Here is a 6,053-nt window from a genome sequence, read left to right on the forward strand (position 1 = left end):
CATATGCAGTTGATAGATCAGAAGGGCAACAATTTATTGGCAGAAGATATCCTACTAATCCCCACCTCAAACCAAGTGTACTTAATGGCATGGGCTCATAGATCCAGGCTGAAAGTCTGTTATCAGGCTGTGAGTAAATGTCAATTTTAATTATTTTGTCCCTCTACCCCTAAAATTAAGAAGCTGGATTACATAACTTCTGAGGATCCTAAATCTAGACTACAATAGTTATTAATGGTTCAATATCAACATGAAAGAAGGTCTCCAAAAGAGTACCCTAGAAAATAAAGAACTTGGTAGAACATGATATTTGTCTTTAAATGTTTGAAGGATAGTTATAGAGAAGACATCATATGATCTACTTTTCCATATGAGGAAAACTAGGAGAAATAAGTAGAAACTACAATGAGGCAAAAAAAAGTTTGACAGAAGGAAAACCTTCCTACCAATTAGAACTATCCAAAAATGGAATGACTTCATTGGGAAGCAATGGGTTCCTTCTTATCACTAAGAAGTCTTCAACCAAGTGGATGCCCACTGGCAAGTATATTTTAGAGGGAGGGAATTCTAGCTAGAGCTAGAAACTAGGATCCTAAAACCTAGGATCAAGTCTGAAAATCTGTGACTTAAAGGTACTGAGGTATAGTGGTAAAGGAAACATTAAAGGTTAACAAGGTGACTCACTGTCTCTGTGAGTGAGAAGGAATAGAAGTAGTGGCCTCCAATGGAAAGGGATGAGATAGATGTTGTTCTCAATGAATAGCCAAGTTCCTGTCAAATCAAAAAAGTAGAAGTAATGTCAGCTGAAAAATTCAAGGATATATGGATTTATTTTCAAAAACAGGGCTCTAAAGGACACAATGTGGTGGGCAAACTATGTTGTGGTAGTACTAGGGAAGAACTGAACTTGTCAGAATTGAACTTGAGCACTCAAAAGGAATAATTACTGTTTTATAGATAAGGAAACTGGGGTTTAGAGAATTTAAGTGACTTGTCTTTGTTCACAGACACTACTGTCAGAGGTGAGTTTCAAGCCCAGGTCTTCCTAAATCTCATCCTCTCTCTGCTAGGCTTGCCTCTGCAGTGTGTTCCAGGTAAACTTATCAGACTGGATGAGGTTCTCAGGAGGTCTCTACTCTCAATAACACTACTGAAATGTACTCTGTCCATCAGATCAACATCAACCAAAAGGTAAATGTGAAGGCTATGACAGATCAAATCTTGAAGCTTTAGTCTCAATGTTCCATCGGAGCATGTCAGGAAAGAATCAAGCACTTAAATTAAAACCATATAAAAATCATATACTTCCATCTCTGGCAGGTTTTTCATGAAAACCTTAAATAACAATTGACCAATATTTTCAAGCTCAGATGCCTGTTATGAAAACCCCACTAGGCTTCCCCCTGGCACCAAGGCAGAACTTTTACTCTCCAAGAGAGACTCCAGCAGAACCTGTACAAGATCTTTAAAGTTAGGGTCTTTAATGTCTAAGACCAAGGAGAATCAGGGGCAACTAGGTGGCTCAGTGGATAGAACACTAGGCCTACAGTTGGGAAAACCTGCATTCAAGTCTGACCTCTGACACCTAGCTATGTAACCTTACTTAATCCCCAATTCCCTAGTCCTTATTGCTCTTCTGCCTTGGAACCTGATACTTAGAATTGATTCTAAGATGGAAGATGAAGATGAAGATGAAGATGAAAAGGAAAGGAAAGGAAAGGAAAGGAAAGGAAAGGAAAGGAAAGGAAAGGAAAGGAAAGGAACAAGGAGTCTCCATTTCTAAACAGGGGTCTGTGGTTACAATGAACTGACTATGTTCCTCATAGGGATGTATCAATGACAATTTAGTGAAAAGAAGCAAGCTCCTGATATTTGATCTTTTCTATTTCATTTTCTTCGTTTAGTTGGTTTGGCTGCTTTATATGAAACCCTGGAAATAAAAATATGTGTACTGTTACATAGAATTTTTCCCTGTATAGTTAAAAAATGGTTATAATGTCTCAAAAATCCCATTTGCATCATGGACAGATTACAGAAGTAGGAAAGTAGTATCACAAGGAAACTAAGTATGAACCAGTACAAGTAAAGTTTCTCAGAATGGAAACTAGCTATAGAGTTCTGTGCTCTTTTAAAGATCTTTATATATGTGGTTTGTGAAAAATATTACTTACCTCTAACTTTTTATTTCAAATATTCAGTCCTGATAAATCTTAGTCCTAGTATTGGATACTAACATGAGTTTAATCAGGTTGTAGAAGGAAAGTATGAGTTTGAATTTCTAAAGCCCTTGCTCTTTGAAAGGATTTTGGATATATCAAAAAACTCCTAGAAAGTCAGCATCATGGATGTTCCACTAAACAAACATTAATTTTTCATGTATTCGCATTATGAGACTTTTGTTATAACCTATGAACAACAACCAGAGTTTTAACAAAAAACACAAGACCTCCTTTCTTCCAACATTCTTTCCTAATTTCTAAGAGTCTAACCAAATTCACTGAAACAAGTTAGCAAACCAATTTGCAAATTGACTATTGGATACTTAATAAATTGGATGAATATGACATCATGACTGTGGGTCTGAGTCCCATCTTGGACACATACCAGGAGTCACTTAACTTCACAGTGCCTCTAGCCATTGTGTCTGAGACTGTAAGTTACAGATAAGGGACTGATCAATTGGTGGGCAAAGTTCTTTACAAGAAACTCCCTGAGAGTACAAGTCTCAAAAAAAAGTTAGATGAGCCTTCTGTGCCTTAATTTTCCCATTTATAAAATGGAGTGTTTTTTAAATACATTATTTATTAGCAAATTCTTTCTTAGAAAAGGTTTGAAGACATATTTTCAGAGTAGTAGATTCATTAGAGTATAATATACACTATAATTTTGAAAGAAAAGTTTTATCTTTCAAAATCAACACGTGTTATGGCTATGCTTTGTATCATGAAAGGCAAAACTAATATTGTATACCAACAGAATAACCTGGGTATTCAGTTCAAAGCTGCACTTTTATTTTGGATAAGTGATATAAACCTTTTCGGGAAAAATTAAGAGGAGGTAGTTTCTCTTAACAGACATAACCAAGAAAACTTTGCTTTCCTTTGGTAGTTGGTTATGGATTACATTGGTATCTTGCAAAGCTAGACCAAAAGAATTATGCTGAATACAGTGATAAACAAAGAAAAAAGAAAAAATCAAACTAGAATTAGTTTCTCCCAACTTAATCAGAAAGAAGCATTGTAGTAGAGGACCATCCTTAGAAACAGGAATTCAACTACATATTTGCTACATATGAGGTGTGTGACCATGAGCAAGCCATTCTTAGTAGTCAACTTTCTTAAGACTTCAACTTGGGAGGTAGCTGTGTGGCTCAGTGGATTGAGAGCCAGGCCCAGAGATGGGAGGTCCTAGAAATCTGACCTCAGAACCGTCCTAGCTGTGTGACCTTGGGCAAGTCACTTAACCCCTTAATCCCCATTGCCTAGCCCTCACTACTCTTCTGCCTTAGAATCAATTGATTCTTCTTTTTTTTTTTTTCTAAAACCCTTACCTTCCATCTTGGTGTCAATACTGTGTATTGGCTCCAAGGCAGAAGAGTGGTAAGGGTAGGCAATGGGGGTCAAGTGACTTGAGCATTATCTCCTCAAAATGTTTCCAAAAACTGACTTTAGAAAACTGACTTTTTTTTAAAACCCTTATTTTCTGTTTTAGTAAGAACTTTAAGACAAAAGGACAAAGAGTAGGAAAATAGGGTTAAGTAACTTGCAGGGTCATATGGCTAGGAAGTATCTGAAGCCAGATTTGAATTTAGGGGCTTAGAAGCCTGACAAGCAGTTGCTAGCATGTCCTTGCTGGAATCATCTTCTCTGATATACATGGGCCCAGATGTGTGTCTAATTCTTTCAATAAATCCCAATACATTTCATCATTCCATTTCATCCAACAGTTCAAAGCACTTCATTCCTTTTGGTTCATATATAATCAACTGATTCGTATCTAGGAATTGTTCATGCATCATTTATATGTTTGGTTGACTGATTGATTCTCTAATTCAAAGAAGCTTCTGATCTGATCAAAGTGTCAAGGGTTGGTGAATGAAATAAATACCCCTCTTACTTAAATATATACAAAATAAGTATTTCTTCTCCCAAGAAAGAAAGCATGACTTAGTGAATAGAGAGCCCAGAAGACACAAGTTCAGGTACCACTTCTGACAAGTTGGCTTTGTGACTCTATGAAAATCACTCCCCTCTCAGTGTTTTAGGCAACTTTCTAAGATTACAATCTGCAGAGAAGGTATCAACTTGTATGTAGGGAGTTCCCTATGCCAATGAAATAATAGACTGGGTACCTATCTTCTAAAAAAAGCTGCCTAGAAGGGAAGTGTTGCCATGAAAATTATTTCTGTAGGCAGAAAAGGAGAATTTCTGTTTGAGACATGGAAAATAACAGTAGCAGGTAGCATTTATATAACACTGTTTGCAAAGTACTTTATAGATATCTTATTTAACCTCCACTAACTTGGGAGGTAGGTGCTATTATTACCGTCATGTTACACATTAGAAAACTGAGGCAGATAGTGGTAAAGTAACTTGTCCAACTCACATAGCTATTGAGTTTCTGAGGGTCATCCTGACTCCAGATCCAGCATTTTATCCACATTGCAAAGGCAAGAGATAATGTAACCATTGGGAGATTCACACTCTGTAAAGACTAATACTAAAATAAGCTTGGTTGGAAGTGGAAACTGAGCCAGACTATATAGTGTTAAATGCCAAGCCCAGAAGTTTATATTTTACCCTATAAACATTTTCAGTATGGGAGTAACATGGTTAGACTTGTAAATTAAAAAGATGTAGCAACTGTATGAAAGATAGAATGGAGAAGGGAGAAATTGTGGGCAGTTAAGTTGATTGTCCAGGCAAAAAATGTCAGAAAGAACATACAATAACAACTATGCAAATTAAAATTTTAAATAACTTGGATAAAAACAATGGACAAAATTGGAATAGTCAATCATAAGAGTAGTCTATAGGCAGCAACCTTTATGTTGTTTCAGCTATTTTTCAGGATTATACTTTGTGTGATTTTTGGGAGGGAGGATGTGGATTTTGTGTCAAAATTTAGATATTTGTAAAAATAAAGAAACAATGAAAGTGTCAATAAAAGTTGTGGAAATATGAGTAGAGAGATGCGAAGATGGAAAGATGTGAGCAATATTGTAGAATTTAAACCAACAGGACTTAGCTACTTATTGAATGAGTAAGGGAGAAAAAAGAGTGAAAGATGACATTCAACATCTCAAAAAATGGTGGTACCATTATCAGAAATGGGGAAATTGGGAAGAGAGGCACAACTTAAGGGAAAGCTTTGTATATATTGATGTGGAGATGCTGGTGATACACAGTTAGAATAAGCCAGCAGCCAGCTAATTCTGTGGATACTAACTAATGCTAAGCTGGAGGGAATATGTGGTATAATAGATTTTTATCTAAAATGATTAATTATCAGATTTCCAATTCTAATTCTCACTTAGTAGCCTACGACCATGGGCTAATCACTTTATGTTTTGTTGTTTTCAAAACTGTAAAAAGGTTTAATAATATTTGCAGTAGTGCCTGGCACACAGTAAGCACTTAAATAAATGCTTAGTATGGTCTTGACTTGACCTAACCCAGTGACGCTGTAAGGAAAGTGCTTTGTCAAGCATACAAGGGCTTTAGAAATGAATTATAGGCTGTAGGAGTTACTTCAGGCTCCCTTAATTGGCGTTGAAAGGCCTTCCCAATATAGCTCTAACCTACCTTTCCATTCTTTTGCATGCTGCATGATTCAAGCGAACTTAACTTCTTGCCATTCCTCACCCAGGGACATTCCATGTCCTGTCCTTTGTGCCTTTCCTAGAAATCGAGTCTTCCTCACGATGGCCTCATAAGACTTCCTAATTTGCTTCAGAGCTCGACTCAAAACATCACTTCCTCCTTCCTACATGGGGGTTTTTCAGATCCTCTCACCAGCCAGGACCTATTCCGCCTCCCAATTATTACACTTAT

This window comes from Gracilinanus agilis, chromosome 2, assembly GCF_016433145.1.
Source record: "Gracilinanus agilis isolate LMUSP501 chromosome 2, AgileGrace, whole genome shotgun sequence".
Classification (NCBI taxonomy): Eukaryota; Metazoa; Chordata; class Mammalia; order Didelphimorphia; family Didelphidae; genus Gracilinanus; species Gracilinanus agilis.